Below are 21,148 nucleotides of genomic sequence, written 5' to 3'. Positions count from 1 at the left end.
TATTTCAGTTCACTGTAGAAGAAAAACAAAAAAGACCAGGTTAGCCTCTTCGGTGTAAGAATGAAAACAAAATCCATTACAAAACCCTAAATAACCTTACAGAATCTCAAGACACAATCCTCCTCAATTCAAACGCATAGTAGTATCAAACAGGGAATCAATAACACTTAATAGTACTAAATGAGATGCTTTGTTCTGAAGGTAACAATAATAATGCCGAAAATTAATAATGGAAAATATCCCAGTTCATCCCAAACTGTATACTCAGTTAAAAAAAGAATGCATTAAGAGTTGATTAAATATTAGTAAAGTATGTACTGAAATATGATATAAAAATGTGTCAGATATTATAAACAGTATACAGTCAAAATGTACTAAAGAGATAGCGTGAACAAATTGCTAAACTATAGTGCTCTGACATCGCCACCTAGTGGATAAACAAAACATAAAATGTTAAGTGCTCGGGGGCCAAGCAGCACAAACAGAGACACTTTAAATATTGCTCTTATAAACTAGAAAGTTGCTAGAATAACAGGACCTGACTTGGCATACTTTTTCTCTAAAAAATGGCAATTACTTTCAGAGACATACAAGGGCAACAGCACAAATACAGAGACACTTTAAATATTGCTCTTATAAACTTAGAAAGTTGCTAGAATAACAGGACCTGACTTGGCATCCAGTTTTTGCAAAACAATAACAATTACTTTCAGAGACGTACAAGGGGGACAAACAGCACAAACACAGAGACACTTTAAATATTGCTCTTATAAACTTAGAAAAATGCTACAATAATAGGATCTGTGCTAGCATACCAGTTTTTAAGGATTCTTTCCTAACCATCAACATTAACCTTAACCATTGCAGCTAAAACAGTCACTTACCTCTACCTATGTAAACAGCACCAGCAGCTCAGTACAATTGATTACTTGCTTGTCTACACTCTTCTACCAGTTTTCTCTGTTTCTCTATTACATCGTGCTATGTCTTTAATTTATTTCCTGTAGTAACTATTGTAAATTCATTGCATTGCTTATTTATCTTACATCTTACTGATGTCGGTGATTGTCTGAACATCATCTTTGCTGGAACTTTTCTCCCCAGGCCTCAACTGAAACCAGGTACCCAATCAGACTTTTTTGATAAATAAATGTCAGTCAGTCAGTCAATTATTAACAAATAAATAAAAAGTAAATATAGTACAGATAGCTTTGCTTAAGCTAATCTCTATAGACAGAAAAGGAGGAGATGTTGAGTCATATTGTTCTCCACAGTTAAAGACAGCAGTGAGTATGGATACTTGGCTCTATTGTTTTCCACACAAAAAGAAAATGCATACATAGTAGCAGTGCATTTTTACAATGTAAGGGGGCAAGGAGGTATCTAGAGAGGTATGACTGCTTCAGAGAAAGTTATTATGTTCATCTTATTTCAATTCTGTTATAGCAATCTTTTCTGGTCTGTGTTGAAAATTAGTGTTGATCACATTGGTTATGTATTTTAAACGTATCATTGTATCTTGATATATAATTATTTTTCATATTATTTCTATGCTTTTCTATCTATCCTTTTTGGTCTAAGTTGAAAAGGGTTACTGGTCAGTCAAACTACTCTACAAATAAAAAAAAAAAATCAAGCAAGTAAATAAGTAACCAACTAACTAAATAAATACATCTTCATTTCAGACTCGTAACTCCTTGCCAATATAAGCCTTTCATCAGTATGGTAGGGAATGGGTGCCCTTTCCAATTTCCATGCACGGATTCAAGTTCACCAAGTCACTGCTTATCTGATATAAAACACAGGTACATGGAGAGTCACGGAAATAATGGTAACTGATTAGCAGATAGAAAGCACTATTCAGAGATTACACCATAATTTACGATTTTGTGCCACAGTCCTTCTTAGTTTTGAATAACGTAATTTAACACTAGTGCCAGGTAGATAAAATGGACAAATAATGACGGTTTCAAAACTTACAACACTTGTAATTTCACCCTGAAGTGCTCAACACACATCACAGAGCAAGGCACTCACCTTTCGTCGTAACAGAACATTCTTTCCAAGACACTGGCTTGTATATTGTGATGCCAAGGTGACAAAGCGGAGGAATGGCTGCTCATTACGGAACAGCGGAACAGTGGACTTAATTGATCACAAATGCGGTGCGTTCAGCACAACCTGGAGCACTTGGCTGCTCAGTCTTGAAGAGGGCCAGTGAGGTGCTCTGCTTGCCAGGTATGGGAAGTCTATTCCATAGCATGGGCAGACTCTGGGTTATGAACCTGTCCCTCAAGCATGTTCTGTTGATTGTGGTAATGAGGTTGAGGTCGCTGGAGCATGTAGTGCAGAGGGATTGGGATTTCTTTAGATGTAGCACTTCTAACAGAGCTGGGTCAGACATGGCTTTGTAAGTCAAGCAGAGTTCGCCTCTAAGTAGGCGATATGAGACAGAGAATAGTTGGAGTTTTTTGAGTGTGCCCCTATAGGACAAGTGTTTAAGGCCTAGGATCCTCTTTGTAAGGTACGTTTGCGGCCTCTCCAGTTGTTGCAGGTATCTAGTGAGGTACATGCCAAATGGGGCATTATACTCAATGATTGGCCTAATGAGGGAAGAGTAGAGGGAGACAATGACCTCTTTCTTCCTGGATGCAAAACCCTTAGTAATGACATGTGTCACATAGAAGGCCTTTCTGACCACAGTGGCAACGTGGTGGTCAAAAGAGAGGTTGCTGTCAACCTGTGTTCCCAGATCTCTTATAATGCCTTTTCTGTTCAGTGGACTACCATCAATGTGGTAATTCAAGGGAACCGAGTTTTTCCCAAAGGGGATGAAGACACATTTTTCTGGCATTGAGCTTAAGGCCATGGTTTTGACACCAGTCATTGGTCTCATTGAGACCTTTCTGCAGGATGTCAACATCACTTGGGAAGTTAATAATAGCTCCCAACTTGAAATCATTTGTGAACTTTGTCAGCCAGAGTCCCTTTGTGTTGGCCTGGACTTCAGAGAACTAGATACCAAACAGGAGAGGACCCAGGACTGAACCTTGTGGGACTCCACTCATGGCTGGTCGGCAGTCTGCCTTGGAGTCAGCTACTTTCACACTGTGGGTTCTATCTGTGAGCCAATTTGCAACCCACCTAGTGATACAGGGGTTGATGCCTATCTTAGTAAGTTTTTCTATGATTCCTGAGTGGAGAATGGTATCAAAGGCCTTGGTCAGATCAAGGTAGGCTGGATGAACCACCTAACCTTCATCCAGAACTCTGGTGATTGACTCAAAGAAGTCGACCAAGTTGAGCAGGCATGATCTACCCTTCACAAAACCAAACTGTGTAGGAGCCAGAGTTTGGAGATTCCCTATATCCTTGTTTATTAGGTCCATGATGATGCGTTCCATAGCTTTGCATATCAGACTCTTCAGGCTAATGGGGCAATAGTTACCGGGGTCTGTAGTCACTCATCCTTTGTGGAGAGGAATGACTATAGCAGTGCACCATTTGGTAGGGACAAAGCCTGAGGTGAGGCTGTGATTGAACAGGGCACACAGGTGAGGTGCCAGTTCACTCTGTAGTTCATGTACAACACAGCCAGCGATACTGTCAGGTCCCATAGAAGCTGTATTCTTGGCTTTGGACAGTACTGTTTTAATCTGTGCAGCAGTAATATTGAGTGCCTGGCAATCTACTGGTATTGTGATTGGTCCTTTGGGGGGGGGGGGTAAAGTTAGCACTGAATTAGTCCATCAGTATATTTGCAATATCTGTTGGCTTGGTATAGGAGGTACCATTGTGCAGTAGCTCAGAGCACATCTGGGTATTGCCATGAATATTCTTTACATAACTACAGAAGGCCTTGTGGTTGTCTTTACTATCTCCTGCAATTCTGTTTTCATAGCTAGCTTTAGAGGATTTTATGAGGGATCTCAATCTTTTGTTGAGGCTGATAAGGGAGTTTTTCCAGTCTTGGGACATCACCTTATTCTGCATCAGTTTCTTCCTTCTGTTGTAGAGTTTGTTTATGGCAGGGGACCAACAGATTGGCTTCCTTTTTTTTTGAGGAGAGCATCTTAGTTCTACTAGGTATGGCGAGATCCATGCATTTGTGTACGTGTTCATACAGTGCATTGGTGTATGATTTGGCTGTCATGCAACTATTCTCCATTTGCATGGGTGATGTGAAGTTAGCCACCTCTGTTTTTAGGAGCCCAAAGTTAGCTTTGGAGAAGTTTTTCATGGTGGTTACCGTTGTTGGGGAAGTGGGAGGGATGTGGATTTCCAAGGTGATTAGCTTGTGATCAGATCTAACCAGGGAGGAGTTGACTATTGGTGTAGAGCAACAGTCGCCCATGTTAGTAATGACCAGGTCAAGGATGTTGCTACCTCTAGTGGGGGTAAGAATGAGCAGGTCCAGGGCATTGGAATTAATGAATTCCAGAAAGTGTTGGGCAAGTGTATCGGAACAGGAGTAGTTTTCCCAGTTAATGGAGGGGTAGTTGAAGTTGCCCAGTATGAGAGTGTTAGGTTGGACCTTAATATTCTCCAGGGTACTTCGGAATGTGGAGTGTAAATTTTGGGACATGGTTGGGGACCTATAGCAAGCTACAACCTGAATCGCTGTCTTATCCAATGTTAGCTGCACCTGAAGTATCTCAGATGCATTATGTTGGGCTACCAGTCTGGAGGTGTGCGCATCCTTTATGAATATGGAAACACCATCACCTTTGGAGCTTTGGTCCAAGTTCTGGGGCCGAAAGGTGTGGAAGGAGTTGTAGTCTGGTAGTGCAGGGGTGCTTTCTGCTGCCTTGAACCAGGTCTCTGTTACAGCACAAATGTCGATGTTTTCCATTTTAAAGAGTTCTTCGAGTGAGTGCATTTTGAGATTTAGACTTCTAGCGTTGAGCAGCATGACCCTCAAATTGCATTTGTTTGTAGCTGTTAAGGTGGTAATTTGGTCTTTGAAACACTGCGTAAAAAAGGCACTATAGGGGTGGCAGGATCCTTGGCCAGTATCCGGAAGCCCAGGGGTGACATATACAGACCATCTCTGGCAAAGCATTGTGGTCTGTCAATCATGTCATCCCAGGCAGACAGATATTGGATACCCTTAGAATGACACCAGAAACTTAGCCAATTCTTGAAATCAATCAATTTCTGCTTGCACTGTGGTATCATTCTGGGTGATGGTAGGATGCTGCTCAGGGCTAGGGTCATACCCGCCTGGACTACATAATCCGAGAGTTCCTCCATGTCTCTCTTCATGTAGTCCAGGGAGGTACATCTCAGGTCATTCACACCCACATGTACAATGACAGAGTCATATTTGTACCTGTTGTTGAGGGACCTGAGTGCATGTGTTATGTGGCAGATCCTGGCACCTGACAGGCAGCTGACCGTTGCTTTCTCCTTATTCAACCTAGTGAGTGGGACATCAGTGTGCCTCACTATTGAGTCATCTATGACTAGTGTGTTGGGCATGCTGTTTTGCCTCAGGGGCTTTGGTTGAGTGGCACACTGTTTAGGAGAGTTATGTGTCTCGTGATTAGTGTTGTATTGTGGTGGTCGAGTGCATTTCTGCCTTGGAGGTCTCTGCTGTTTGGTTAGATTTTTATTGAGAGCCTCAGCGAAGGTGGGTGTGTGGTTTGTGTTTTTATGTGAAGGCAATGCTGGTGTGTGTGTTCTGGAGGGCTATGTGCTCTATGTGGTGTGGTGTAAGTGTTGACCTTCTCCTCTTGACCAACTATTCCGGTCTTGGCTGGAGAGTGCGTGGCTTCCAATTTGGATATATAAGTGCATCACTCACAAGTCTGAGTGTTGGTGGGAAAGAGGAGAGGGTTGTCAGTGTACATGAAGCAGTTGTTACATTGTGTCAGGATACCCAAGTTCACCAGGTTAATAGGAGAAAGCACAGGGAACTGACCTTTAGACATGCCTGGTGGGGTGGGCATTAGTAAGTACTGGAGATGTATCCTTGTAGAATGCTTAGTTCTAGTAGCACTTTTGTGTACTACAATAATTGCTACAAAAAGTCTGGTAAAGTGCTAAACTAACAAGCTAGTAAAAGTGAAGGAGATGAGAGGACTAACAGATCTAAGGGAAAAATTGAAGAGCAGACTTTGGCACTGCTCGGAAGCTTACAAACATTCCTGGATACAGCAAATCTGTATCTGGACTAGATTAGTTACAGGAAAAGTAGTAAACAAGCACAGATGTGGGCTTTTAAACCAGAAAGTTGAAAGAGATGGAAAAACTGCCCAAATGGTCAATAAACTACAATTTCTGAGCCAAAAATCACTCCTCTTGTGGTAGATAGGCTACATAGTACTTATCACTCCCATTGATACGCTAGAAGGCTTCCTTAAAATGCAGAAAGGCTTGGGGGGCTCAGAAGCTTACAAACAGTCTTGGATACAGCAAATCTGTACCTGGACTAGACTAGTTACAGGAAAGGTGGGGAATAAGTGCAAACGCGGGCTTTTAAACCAGAAAGTTGAAAGAGATGGAAAAACTGCCCAAACGGCCAATAAACTACAATTTCTGGGCCACAAACCACTCCTCTTGTGGTAGATAAGCTAGAAGGCTTCCCTCCAACACACAAAGCCTTGGGGGGCTCAGAAGCTTACCAACAGTCCTGGATACAGCAGATCTGTATTTGGACTAGACTAGTTACAAGAAAGGCAGGAAATGAGCGCAAATACGGGCTTTTAAACCAGAAAGTTGAAAGAGATGGAAAAACTGCCCAAATGGTCACTAAACTACAATTTCTGGACCAAAAACCACTCCTCTTGTGGTAGATAGGCTACCTAGTACTTACCACTCCCACTGATAAGCTAGAAGGTTTCCTTCCAACACAGAAAGGCTTTGGGGGCTCAGAAGCTTACAAAGAGTCCTGGATACAGCAAATCTGTACCTGGACTAGACTAGTTACAGGAAAGGCGGGAAACAAACGCAAACATGGACTTTTAAACCACAAAGTTGAAAGAGATGGAAAAACTGCCAAAACAGCCAATAAACTACATTTCTGGGCCAAAACCTACTCATACCTCTCAACCTGGAAACATCAAAAATCTGGACAAAGCCAGTGAAAACTAGGTACAAATCTGTACACTGATTAGCATCTAATTTGCCTACAAAATTATGTAACCCCACCCACTCAAATGGAATTGTGGGATACCAACTTTCAAATGCAAACTGAAGAACAGACAACCAAAATATGGCACCAAAGTCCCCCTGCAGCGATTCCAATGTCCCATTACATGGCTATTTTTCCCCATTTACCATAAACACTAATGTGTGCATACTGCTTTACGTCTACAATGATTATTTGGATTTTATTTCTACATTTTGCAACACAACAATGCACAAACACTAACAGACATCTGCTAAGAAAGCAATACTGTCTCACAATGAAAATAGACTTGGCATTAAAACTTCTCTGCCCTTGAAACTCACATTCATTGAAACAGCATTGAAACCCACACCACATCCAAAGAAAATGCATCTGGCCAGTGGTGGATAAAGATTACCTTTGGGCTGTTTTCAAATCAATGGCCCCTTGCCCACAAAACAAGAAACATACACGTGTTCTTTTCTTTGATACACCTTCCTGAGTTTATTAAGTTATATTTCTTGTATAATACAGCACACTTGTTAGACAGAGCGCATTTTAAATTTGTTTGAGCATTTTTTAGTAGGCTGTACTGTAGGCAATGAAACAAAATGCATGAACTAATAATGACAAAACTGCCCAATTCAGAACATTTCCTTCATAAAAGTCTACTTCCACACCCACACTTTAAATAGAATGACAGTAGTGTAAACCATAGGCATCTTTCACAGCTTCTCGCACTTATTTTCAAATACAGTTTTTTTTTTTTGGGGGGGGGGGCAAAAGGTCAAAAACCAGGGACACATTTTAAACATTGCTTGTATAATTTTGGAAAGTTGCGAGAATAAAATGTTGTGTTACCACCATGCATTTCACTGGCAAGTCTTGTATCCAGTACCCTATTGCACTACAGTCAGAGCAACATACCACTAAGCTAAATCAGCAGTTTCCTGAAAAATAGGAAGACTGAAACTTAATGGCTATCATTTAGTGAATTCAGTTCTCACTTCTCACCATAGCTCTCAACCTCTTAGCACAAAAAACCTGGACAAAGCCAATAATGGGGGAATACAAATTCATTTCTCACTCACCATAGCTCTCAACCTCTTAGCACAAAAAAAAATGGACAAACAAAGCCAATAATGGGGGAATAGAAATTCTGTTCTCCCTTCTCACCATAGCTCTCAACTCTTAACATGGAAAAATCTGGACATAGCTCAAGTGGTGGTGGGTAGGGACTTTGAGCTCTTTTACTGAGCCTGAATACCTTTGGCCAATAGAGTATTGCCAGATTTAAGACAATGCTTACAAGATATGATATACTGATACAACTAATCACAAATAATGGTATACAGTTTGTATCTTGAGAGTTAAAGCAATTGGCTAAGAACTATGGCTTTACGCATACTTCATCAAGTCTTCAATATCCAAGAGATGTACCAGTTAATCCTCATGTGCGTTGTTATGGTAAGTTTATTGTTATTTAAAAACATCACCCCTCAACACAGACAGACAGACACACACACACACACATACATACACACACACACACACACACACACACTCCTTACTTACCGAGTTTTCATTCTTTCCTTGTTCACCGTTCCCCTCGCTCACATTTGAAAGTGCTGCTGATAATCCAAGCAGCCTTACTTGCGGAGTCTTCATTCTTTCCTTGTTCCCTGTTCTGAACATAAATCCATTACAAGACTGCCATTCCTGCCCGCTCACATTTGAAAGTGCTGCCGATAATCCAAACAGCCCAGGCCAGCCAGAAATGAGCTCCTTGAGCTCAATTCCGACTGGCTGGTAGCCCTGACAGAGCTGATGTCATTGCACATGTGATGAGATCAGCTCAAACAGTGCAAAACTCAGAAATGAAGGGGTGCCACTCAGGAATCGTGGCACCCCTTCATTTGGACCCCAAAACTTGGTAAAAACCAAGCAATTTGGTATGGTTGGCAAGTATGAACCCACCCCTCTTGTGGTAGATAGGCTACCTAGTGCTTACCACTCCCACTGATAAGCCAGAAGGCTTCCCACCAACACAGAAAGGCTTGGGGGGGGGGCTCAGAAGCTTACTCAGTCCTGGATACAGCAAGTCTGTATTTGGACTAGACTAGTTACAGGAAAGACAGGAAACAAGGTTAGAATATATTTTTTTCAGAAAAGCAGCTAAAACAGCAGTAAATATAATTCAAATGCAGTGCAGGCTAGCACACTTGAATGTCTAGCAATATCACGGCAAATACAGTTTAAATAAATGCAATTAAATTAACAAATGACTAAAAACAAGTGCAGAAGGCAGTAAATTAGAAGGCTACTAGCACGCAGTAATAAGTGCAGAAAAAGAGCAACTGAAAAGATAACAGCACACATAATAGGAACCTAAGACAGTTACAGTATGAACAGCTGAATAAAGTATATAAAGAAGGTATGTACTCACCATAACATTCCATCTGAGTAGGTAAATTTCATTTGTCAGCAACCTGTGGGTTACTGATCCGATATGGATCCGAGCCGACAGCATACCAAGCAAAAGATCCGAGCTCCAAGCTCCTCCCCTACCCATACTGCACTGCAACCTCCTTCCAATCCTCAGATCGAGTTTGCCACTCCATACATGACACCAACAAACTAACCTGAGACCCCTAAACCAAGGACAAACCTCCAACTTGTGAACTCTGGACATCGAGTTCAGCAAAAAAAAAATACCAAAGCAAGGGGGAAGGAGGGAGAGACGGTTGCTGACAAATGAAGTTTACCTACTCAGATGGAACATTATGGTGATTACATAACTTCTTTATCTGAAGTAGTTAACTTCATGTGATCAGCAACCTGTGGGACAGAGTCCCCAGCTACCCGAAATCTTGGGATGCCCTTAAGGAAGGATATTCCAGAGCAGTGCAGATCCAAAAGAAGCCCTTCCTCTAGACACCAAATCTAGTTTATAATGATTAATAAAGGTGTGAGAAGACACCCAGGTAGCCACTGAGCAAACGTCATCCAGAGAAACTCTAGATCAGAATGCTGCAGACGTTGCCATAGAACATGTAGAATGGGCATGAACTCCTACTGGTTCTGGCAAAGCAAGCTCTCTGTATGTTTGTAGGATATAAAGGGAAATCCACCTAGCCAGTGTCACCTTTGAAACTGGTTTCCCTAAAAAGGGTTTAGCAAAAGAAACAAAAAGTTGATCAGATTTACGAAAGGCCACCATCCTGTGCAAATAAAAACGTAACTGTCTGTGAACATCCAGCAAATTAAGTTTGTATTCCCCTTTGTTCTGAAAATCAGGGAAAAAGACAGGCAAATTAATAAATTGATTAATATTTGTCTCAGAAGCAACTTTAGGAAGAAAGGATGGATTAGTTCTGAGAGACACCATGTCCTTATGAAACACAAGGTATGGGGGTTTCATACAAAGAGATTGCAGCTCCGACACTCTCCTTGCTGAGGTTATAGCTACCAGAAAAGCTGTCTTCCATGACAAAAATTTTAAGCCAACTGATGTCGAGGGCTCGAAAGGAGGCACAACTAAGGCCTGAAGAACCACAGTCAGATCCCAAGGTGGTGACGGATTCTTAATAGGGGGTCACAGAAAAAAAGTGCCTTTCAAAAAGGTCTTACAAATTCTGGCAGCAGCAAGGGAGCCTAAATTTTCCCCTACATGGAAATGAGAAATAGCCGCCAGCTGGACTTTCACTGTGGAGGAGCTGGCTCCTTGCTGGAAGATACGAGACAAAATGTCTAATATCGCTGGGATCAGAGCGGTAAAAGGATCTAGATTTCTCTGTGAAGCCCAAATGGAGAAGCGTCTCCATTTGCTAGAATAAATTTTCCTGGTAAAGGATTTATATGCTGCAACCAAGATAGATTTAACAAGAGAAGAGATACCGGGAGTCCTAGCAACTAGTGGAACTGGAGCAGCCAAGCTGTGAGCTTCAGTCTGTCCAGATTCAGAGGAAGCATTCCCAAGGGGTGATGAATTAGATCCGGAATGGGATCCAAGATCCAAGTTGGAGCTGTGAGATGAGACCGTAGGCAGGGGAACCAGACTTGATGAGGCCTGAATGGGGCTATGAGGATCAATCTGCTCCTCAACCGACAAGCTTTCTGTAAGAACTTTATCATGAGTGGGAGTGGGGGATATGCATAAAGAAGACCAGGTGGCCAAGCATGAACAAGAGCGTCTCTGGGGCTTTCCCCCCTCGGGGGGATTAGAGCGAAAAACTTGCTGCACTTCACATTGGAAGGCGATGCGAAGAGATCGCAGCAAGGCTGACCCCACTTGAAGAAGATCTGTTCCACTACACAAGGGTTCAGAGACCACTCATAAGGAGAAAAGATAATTATGCTCAATTTGTCCGCCAAAATGTTGGACCGACCCGGAATGTGCATTGCTATCAGAAAGCGGTTGGTGGAGATCGCCCATTCCCAGACTCTCTTGGCTTCTCGACAAAGGGGATAAGACTTGGTTCCTCCCTGTTTGTTGATATACCAGACCACTGACATACTGTCTGACTGGATCGCAAGATAAGCATGAAGGGTCTGCAACACTAAAAGGACCGCTCTCATCTCTAGGATATTTATATGCAGAACGGTCTCGTTTTGAGTCCACGGGCCTTGAAAAGTCCTGCCCGAACAATGCCCCCCACCCTAGGCGGGAGGCATCCGTGGTCACCATGGCTTGGGGTTGGGGTGCAAGAAAGGGACGTCCCTCCTGCAAATTCGAGAGTGGAGCCACCACATGAGAGCATTTCTGCGCATACTGCTCAGATCTAGAGGGTGATGATGAATCGACCAATGAACTTGCAACGTCCACTGTAAAATTCTCATATGCAGACAAGCACAAGGGATCAGGTTGATAGCTGCTGCTATGGACCCTAAGGCTCTCAGGATTAATTATCCAGGGGATGCAGGGGACTGCAGAAGCGCTAACACATGAAGTGTCAGGCTGTTTAGTCTGTCTGGGGTTAAGAATGCCCTGGCCTGGCGAGAATATATTCTCGCCCCTATGAAGTCTAATACTTGAACAGGTTGAAGGAAAGACTTCCTTAGGTTTATGCTAATCCCTAGCTGAGATGACATCTGGAGAAAGAAATCTCTGGCTAGTAAGAGTAGTTGCCTGGTGGGGGCAGTGAGAAGCCAGTCATCCAGGTACGGAAAGACCTGAATGCCCTGTAGTCTCAGGTGGGCCGCTACAACTGCCATGATCTTGGTGAACACCCTCGGGGCTGTGGTGAGACTGAAGGGTAGGACCCTGAACTGATAATGACTGGCCCCTAGCTGAAAGCGGAGGAACCTCCTGGATCACCTGTACATCAGAATATAGTAGTACACATCCTTGAGGTCTATCGAGCACAACCAGTCTTCCTCCTGCAGGAAGGGCATGATGGATTGAAGCGTGACTATCTGGAACGTTTCCATAGCAATGAACAGGTTCACTGTTGACAAGTCGAGAATTGGCCTTAGGTCCCCTGTCTTTTTTGGCACCAAAAAGAAACTGGAATAGATGTCTGATCCGGACTGGCCTTAGGGTACCTGCTGGATGGCTCTTTTTTCTAATAGTTTTTGTATTTCCAAGGCCGCGGCCTCCCTCTGAGTGGGTGGGACATCCGGGAGGCGCCTTGTGTAAGGGGGCTTGTTTATGAAGGGAATAGAATAGCCTCTGGATATTGTTCGAAGCACCCAGCGATCTGTCGTGATGGACTCCCATTGGGCTAGGTGCATCGGAAAACTCCCCCCCCCCGACTGACTCCAGAGAGGAGCAGTCGGGTAACCCCTCAGGGTTGCTGTGCAGGTCGCTCTGAAAAAGGTTTACGTGATCCGAAGTTCTTCGGCCCCCATCTGCCTCTGGGCCAGCGTCCACCTTGTCCCCCTCTGCCTCTGAGGGAGAAGGAGTCCTGAGTGCTCAGGGACTGCTGAGTTTTCCAGAACCACAGCTTCTTTTGCCCTCACTGGTTCCTGGAGAAGGACCTTTGAGGGTTAGAGAAGCGGATCCCAACTGCTGACAGCGTCTTCCCGTCTTTCTCACTCTGGACAAGTGTATCATGGACAGTCTTCCCGAACAGGGTGGAACCGTCAAAGGGTGCGTTAGCGAAGGACGCCTTGAAGGGTTCCAAGATGTCGCAAAGATGGAGCCAAGCATGATGCCTTAAGGCGATGCCGGACCCGCTAGCCCTAGCGGCTCCCTCGGTGGCATGAGAGAGTAAATGCATGGAAGTTTTGGACACAGACTTGAGAGTGGCCATATGAGCTGAGAAGGTCTGTTTATCCTCAGCTGACATGGACTCCGGGAGAGACTCAGCGTACTCTTTCATGAGGTCCCGCTGCAGTTGAATTACGTGGGTCAAGTAATTCAGCGCTCTTATAGTAAAGGTGGCTGAAGCAAAAGTCTGCTTTCCAAGATGGTCCATAGCCCTGGACTCCTTGTCTGGGGGGTGGACCGAGGAACTTTCTTGGGTGAGTTCCTTTTTTGTGGCTGCCACCACCACCACCATGACATCAACTGGGGAACCTTTGTTCCAAGAAGCTCTATCTGCCGGTGGACTCAGCATTTTGTTGGGTCTTTTGGGTATAGGCTCCAAAGTGTCCAGTTCCCTCCAAGCTCTGGTGGTGATAAGGTCCACCAGAGGGTCGGCTGGTGGAGGAACACCCAACAGGTAGATGGGCCTATGTGGAACGCCTCCAGAAATACCGACTCGTCAGAGGAAGGTTTTTGGGCGGACCACTCCCCCCTCTGGCAAAGGATTTCCATAATGTCTCCAAAGGAGACGTCTTCAGGGGGTGATTTGGGTGAACCTTCCCCTTCCTCCAAGTCGGTATCCTCGGTGAGGGACTCGGGGGGGGGGGGGTCCAAGTGCCTCCTCTTACACTAGCATTTGTGAGAGACCTCCTAGGGTGGACTCTCCGAGGAGGGTTCGCAAATGGTTTCTTGTTCCTCCAAGGGAACTGTCTTGGGTGCAATGGACACAGGCGGTCCCTGGGGGGACTGGATGATGGAAGACAAACCCAACTGCGAGGGATCAGGGATGGACCCCGAGGACAGAGTGAGGGGTCTCGATCCTCCAGAGAGAACCCTCTCCATGACATCAAATGCCGAGGGAGACCCAGCCTCCCTGAAACTGGTAGCCGAGACCCTCAGATCCGACAAAGGGATCAGAGCTGAAGCTGGAACAGTCGGACCCAAAGGGATGGTATGCCCTGACCACAACGGAGCCAATGACACACTTATCCCCTCGGATCTGACAACTCAGATCCAAAAGCGGAACCGACAGACTCGAGGGCATGGCCGGCATCAAGGTCGAAGGCACCATCGGTGCCAATCCCCTAACTCTGGGACTCCTCGGATCCATAGACTCCGATATCCGATGGTGGATTGGAAAAGGAGCTATCAGGTGAAAAAAAGAGCCGAACTCCCCTCACTGGGAGGGGGTAGCCAGCAATACTCCCATCTGCATTTGAATTTGTAGAAACCTTCGCATCATCCGATCCATGTCTGTTTCAGAGATGCTTCTGGTTGATCTGAAGGACACCGGCCGGGAGACCCAATGCAAAGATGACCTCAAGGGTGGTCTAGTCTCCTCCTCCGGCTCTGGAGAAAAACGTGGTGAATGGAGCCGAGGAGAGGATGGCCTGGCAACTTTTACTGGAGACAAGATTACTTTAGCATGAGGGGCCGTTGGATCTAACTTGGCCTGTCGCTTGCGGCCCCTCTCTCTCTATCTTTATCCTTATCCACATGTCTCTCTGTATCCCTGTGCTTTTCTTTAATCTTCTTGGCCTCTCTCCCTCCCTGTGGTAAGGTGAGAGGGTGAGTCCCGGACAGGGGAGAAGGCCCAGAAGGCTGAACAGCCACAGCCATGGTTGGTAATGAAGCTGAAGAAGAAGAGGCAGAAGTTGATTCTGCGGGTAAAAGACCTGCCAGAATCAACTTATTCCTGCGATCCTGCAGGGCTCGGGGGTTGAAGGCTGCACAAATCTTGCAGCCAAAAGACAAATGGGCCACCCCCAAGCAAACTACACACAGAGTGTGACCATCGGCTGGAGACAGCTTGTGGCCACACTCTGTGCACTTAGAGAAAGTCACTTTCTGACATCCTAGAGAACACACACACACACACGACGGGCAGGAAGGGAGGCCTACACTAACTGAAAGCTTTCAACTTTCAAACAAGGAAAAACCCAATAAGTATCGTGGATAACTAATAATTTACTTCAAAATTATCAAAAAGAGCACACACAGACCAAGTTTTAGAGAAAAAACCCTGACACTTGCCTGGAGCTCAAGAATCCTGTGCTGGCGCAGCTGCAGCAAACAAGATCTGAGGATTGGAAGGAGGTTGCAGTGCAGTATGGGTAAAGGGAGGAGCTTGGAGCTTGGATCTTTTGCTTGGTATGCTGCCAGCTCGGATCCGTATCGGATCCGTAACCCACTGGTTGCTGATCAAATGAAGTTAACTACTTCGGATATATATATATATATATATATATATATATATATATATATATATATATACATATATATACATACACAGATATATATATATATATATATATATATATATATATATAAATATATATATATATAGTTTTTTTTTTTTACCACAAGGAAGGCATCTCTCGGGTTTAGCATCCAAAGTAGCTTCTGTTATAGTTTCATAGTTAGTTACTAAGCATGCAGTCAAGAAAAGTATTGAGGAGCCTAGCAGAAATTCTCAATTGCCCCAAAGCACTGACTATTTAAGTGGTTTACTCAAGGTCACAAAATAGGCTAATGAAGGTAGAGAGACTCAAACATGCACCTTTGGCAAAGGACGTCAAAGCTGTATTCCTCTAAGTCAATTTCCAGGTGTTAAATGCATGTTTAAAAGGCATCAGGTGCTGATCCAAAAATTCCCCTTTCTGAAACTACAATTAATACATACGCGTGTGCATGCATATATATATATATATATATATATATATATATATATGTGTATGTGTGTATACATATATATATATACACACACACATATATATATATATATATATATATATATATATATATATATATATATCTATATATAGTTTACTACTGTTTGTTCGAACGGCAAAATATTTGCCGTTCAAAACAACGAATAGTAAACCCGAAAACACATATTCCGTCTCGCCAAAATGTTGACCCAAATGATCGACACACTTGAGTCGATATTGTGGCTGAGACCATCACGTGATAGCTGTACAGGAGCTGATGTAAATCAGACTCCCATATGGCAGATCATGGTTTTGCAGTGCGGCTAGCCCACCTGTGCGCCGTCCCCCCTACTAATATATTCTAACTCCGATATCGCACTGCAGTGGGGATATGGATGAATTTCCAAACTCCATTGTACCACAATCTCTGTGCAGATAGTCAAATACACTTGTGCGAATGCACTACAGCATTCACATAAGTGTGTTAGACTATCCCATCCATTTATGTTTTGGGCACGACATTCTAATTTTCGGCAGCACTGCTGCCGACAGAATGTTGTTCGTACAGACCATAATAAATATATATATATATATATATATATATATATATAAAATGCTATCACATGTGGTCACTGGTCTTAGTTCACTCCTTATCAGGACCATTACTTTTATTGTAATGGCAAACAAGGTTACTCCTAGCTTTAGCAGTTATTGCCCAAGCTTTTTGAAGAACGGTTTCCTTATAACCCCCTGAAGAATGAAAGATTGCAAAGTCATCCCCAGCAAAACAGTTGGCCCACAGCATAAACTACTGGTGGCCACAATCAGCTGCAAACAGTGGTCAGAGAAGGCTCTTAGGGCAACAGAGACTAGGCTGAAGACCTGGAAGTTAACTGGACTGAAAGCACAAGAGTTCAAAGAAATACTCAGGAAAAAGAGCAAATAGGTAAAGTTGAAGTAAAACAGCAGCATGTCAAAAAAGCACACGTAAACACTATGGAACAGATATGTGACAGAGTCAGGTAAGGAAATAAGGTACATAAGGAAAGTTGGTGATGGAATGCAGAATTCTAGGCAGTGATCAAAAGAAGAAAGGAGTGCAGGAAAAGTGGGATACAGAAAACACAGACAAGCCTAAGAAGGAATACTAGATGGCTGGCAAATAACTTAAGAGGGCAGCTGCAAAAGCAAAGAACAAGGCATCAGAGGCAGTCCATCAGCTTCTGGGAAGGGACTCAGCAGGACCTAGGAAGAAACTCAAGTTGCAAGGTGAAGATAAAGAAGATGTTCATCAGGCACCATTCGAAAGTGATGTCATTAACAACCTACTTATGAGTCTGCTGTCCACAAGATCAAAAACAGATGAAAGGAGTACTTTCAACAGCTTCTGAATCAAGAAAATGCAACAGAAGCTGTACTGCCCCATACAAAGCTTCAGCGAAGCCCACAGAAGCTGTACTGCCCCATACAAAGCTTCCAAGAAGCCCACAGAAGCTGTACTGCCCCATACAAAGCTTCAGAGAAACCCACAGAAGCTGCATTGCCCCATACACGATTTACAAAAAGCCAACAGAAGCTGTATTGCCCCATACACAGCTTACAACAAAAGAGGAACAGCCCAGCCTAGAAGTTAGAAAAGCACCGAGGAAAATGAAGTCAGGGAAACAAACAGGCTCAGTAGAGGGCTTAGCAGATGGGTAAGTTAGGGGAGGATAATGGCTCTGACAGACCTCATAGCAGTAAGAAGAGAAAGTGGTAGCCAAGATGACTGGACAATAAGGATCCTAGTGCTAGTGTACAAGAATAAAGGAAACATTTGTAAACATGGGCAGTACACACATATCAAGCTCCTATCACACTGCATGTAGGTGCTGGACAGAGTGATTGATAAATATGCACAATAGTAGAAAGTAAGATGGGAAATGAGCAGTTACGGTACAGACCAAGATGCAACACACCTGACTTGTTATTTGCAGTGAGAGGAACAATGGAGAAGAGGCTGGCGATGAAGAGTCTAACTTGGCATTTCTTAACTTGGAGAAAGCATATAACAAAGTTTCAAGAAAGCTGATTTGGGCAATCCTGTAATGGTTCAAAATTCTGGAAGAATTTGTAGAATTAGTGCAGGCTATGTACAAGGACTTAATGACCCAAGTATGAATAGTGTTAGGTTTCATACTAGGGAGGGTTCCAGTGGGACTGAGTCTGCATCCGGGTTCTGCTCAGAATCACTGCTGTTCATACTAATGATGAACTACATTAGCAAACAGGTTGGAGGGGAGAGATCAACAAAGCCACTATATGTAGATGATGTGGCACTACAGACTCTAGACAGGCACTTCGGCAAATGATGGAGGAATGGAATGCAAAACTGAAGGCACGTGGGATGATAGTACTGACAGGATCTATACTGGATGCTTGAACGTTCAAAAGTTCGAGTGTCATATGGTCAACACCATATGATCGAACTTTTGAAAGTTTGAACGTTTTAATGGAGATCTCCGTACAGCACGGAATGGGAAGATTTTCATTTTCTGCACTGTAGTGCGATCTTGGAGTTGGCATATTTAAAGAGCGATGGGTGTGGGGGGTGCAGGGAGGCTTGTCCCCCTGCTTAAAACATTCAGGTAGGTTATTTGTGTAGCTTGTTTTTTTTTTTTTGGGGATGTGACCAGTACTTCTGTATGCTACCCTGGGCATTGAATTCAGAGCAGTTGAGGACCATAGAACTGACTGAGATGAAGTGTCTAAACTTGGCTGTAGGCTGCACACTGTGGGACAAACAAAGAAATGAAGACATCAGAGCAGAAGCCAAGATAACTCCAAATACAAAGAAGGTCAAAGAGAACAGATCACTGTGGTTCAGGCACATGTGCAGGAAAGAAAGCAATTTGGTGAAGATGATTTGGGAGAGACAGGAAGAAGGCAATTGGAAACAAGGACATCCAGCAAAGAGATAGATGGATTGCATGGAAAAAGACCTGTGACAATCAGGCATAACTCATGAAGAAGGTAGAAGGGTGGCACTGAATCAAGAGAGATTGTGACTGTTCATGCAAAACCCCAACCCCATAAAGAAAACGGAAAAAAGCAGGCTGATGATGAAAGTGTTAGCAAGAAATACTAAGATATGTTTGGGATGGTAATGGCTGCTTTTCTGGGGGGAAACACTTATTAAAAGACTTGTGATATATTGATATCTGTATCAAGCCATGCAACAGTTTGGTGATAGTGACATTCAGAAACTTCATTGTAAACAAATTATAACCACCTGGAATTTAAGGAATTGCACTGGCAAATAGGGACAAATGTTAGGTATCACCAGGGTTAAATAACATTAATACCTTTCAACCTGGAAACATCAAAAATCTGGACAAAGACCCATGAAAAACAGGTATGCCGATTAACAAAAAATTTGCATGCATAATTATGTAACCCCGCCCACTTCAATGGTATTGTGGGGTACCAACTTTCAAGTGCAAACTGAACATACAGCCAAAATATGGCCCCAGCTTAGACCCTGTAGTAAATTATTTTTTTCTTTTGAAATGTGTAGCAATGATGTTAACTGGGAAGGGAGAAGATGGTGAACCTTAGGATTTTGTTTTTGGTGACTTGCAGTATCTGGGTTTTGTGGTAAAAGTAAGGCATTTAATGGTAGGCAATACTCTAATCTTAGCAAAAGAATATTACAGTTTGCTAGGACGGAACCTCCAAAGGTTTTGGCCTACTGATCAGTGGCAAAGGTTGAGTTTGTGCCACCCGGGGCTGTCTGAGTTTGCCGCCATTCCCCCCTCACAAAATCATAGTCGAATGGGACATCCATACACAGCCCCCCCCAGCCATTCCAGTTTCTCATTACTTGGCTATTTTGGCCCATTTACCATAAACACTGTAAAGTGCGTACTGCTTTACTTCTATGATGATTATCTGGATAAATTGGATTTCATTTAAAACTTTTATTTTATAGCACAAACACTAACAGACATCTGTTAACAAAGGCATACATTCTCACAATGAAAATAGACTTAGCATTAAAACTTCTCTGCCCTTGAAAATCAAATTCTTTAAAACAGCATTGAAACCCACACTCAAAGAAAATGCATCTGGCCAGTGATGGATAAAGATTACCTTTGGGCTGTTTTCTAATCATAGGACCCTTGCACACGAAACATACATGTGTTCTTTGGTACACCTTCCTGACTGTATTAGATTACATTCCTTGTATAATGCAGCACGCTTGTTAGAGTGCATTTTAAATTTATTGTTTTGAACATTTTTCCAGTAAGCAATGAAACAAAATGCATGAACCAATAATGACAAAACTGCCCATTTCAGAACATTTCCATCATAAAAGTCTACTCAAACTTCTACAGTCCACCAGTATCAGTAAATATGCACAATCTCTGCACAAGTAAAAGTCATCTAAATAATTCCACATTAAAGAGATCTGCAAGATCTGTAACTAATGAAGAGGTTGCTGCTAGCAAACAACTTAATATTTCATTGTTTCATCTTCAAATAAAGTGCCTGTTGCCCTTGAGGAATAAATTGCTTACATTACATTAAAAAAATGATAAGGTAGTAATATTGCAATAGGGAATGGATGGCAAATTGATAACTGTTTCATAGTTGCTAGGTATCTCTGCCAAAGAGGACATTCTTAGGACTGCACCAACTCCACCCCCTTTAAAAGTACAGTACAGTATCAGCAATCCATCTACATACTGTCAGAGTAGAACCCACAGCCTTCTGCATCAACAGCAAGTATTCTGTGCTACTAACACAAACAGACTTGGCCTAAGCAGTGCTGCTTATGCCCACAGCCATCTGTATTAAAACCAAGCATTCTACCTGTTGTGCTACTAACAGCACAAGCAGACTTGGCATAAGCAGCACTAAACTTCTCTCCCCCTAAAGAAACATGCAGCACAAGAAATCCGGAAAAAGCCAAAATGTATTGGGAGGGGGAACAAAAACCTAAAAAGTACAGTTTTGTACCTACCATAAATGTAGATGTCCGATAGGAATGCATCTGCAGTCCTTACAAATGGGTTGTACTGTCGTCAGGCAGCCCTT

Source organism: Protopterus annectens, chromosome 8.part0 (genome assembly GCF_019279795.1).
Source record: "Protopterus annectens isolate FY-2018-M chromosome 8.part0, PAN1.0, whole genome shotgun sequence".
Classification (NCBI taxonomy): domain Eukaryota; kingdom Metazoa; phylum Chordata; order Ceratodontiformes; family Protopteridae; genus Protopterus; species Protopterus annectens.
The sequence above is the reverse complement of the archived record's forward strand: the minus strand, read 5'-3'. Positions refer to the sequence as shown.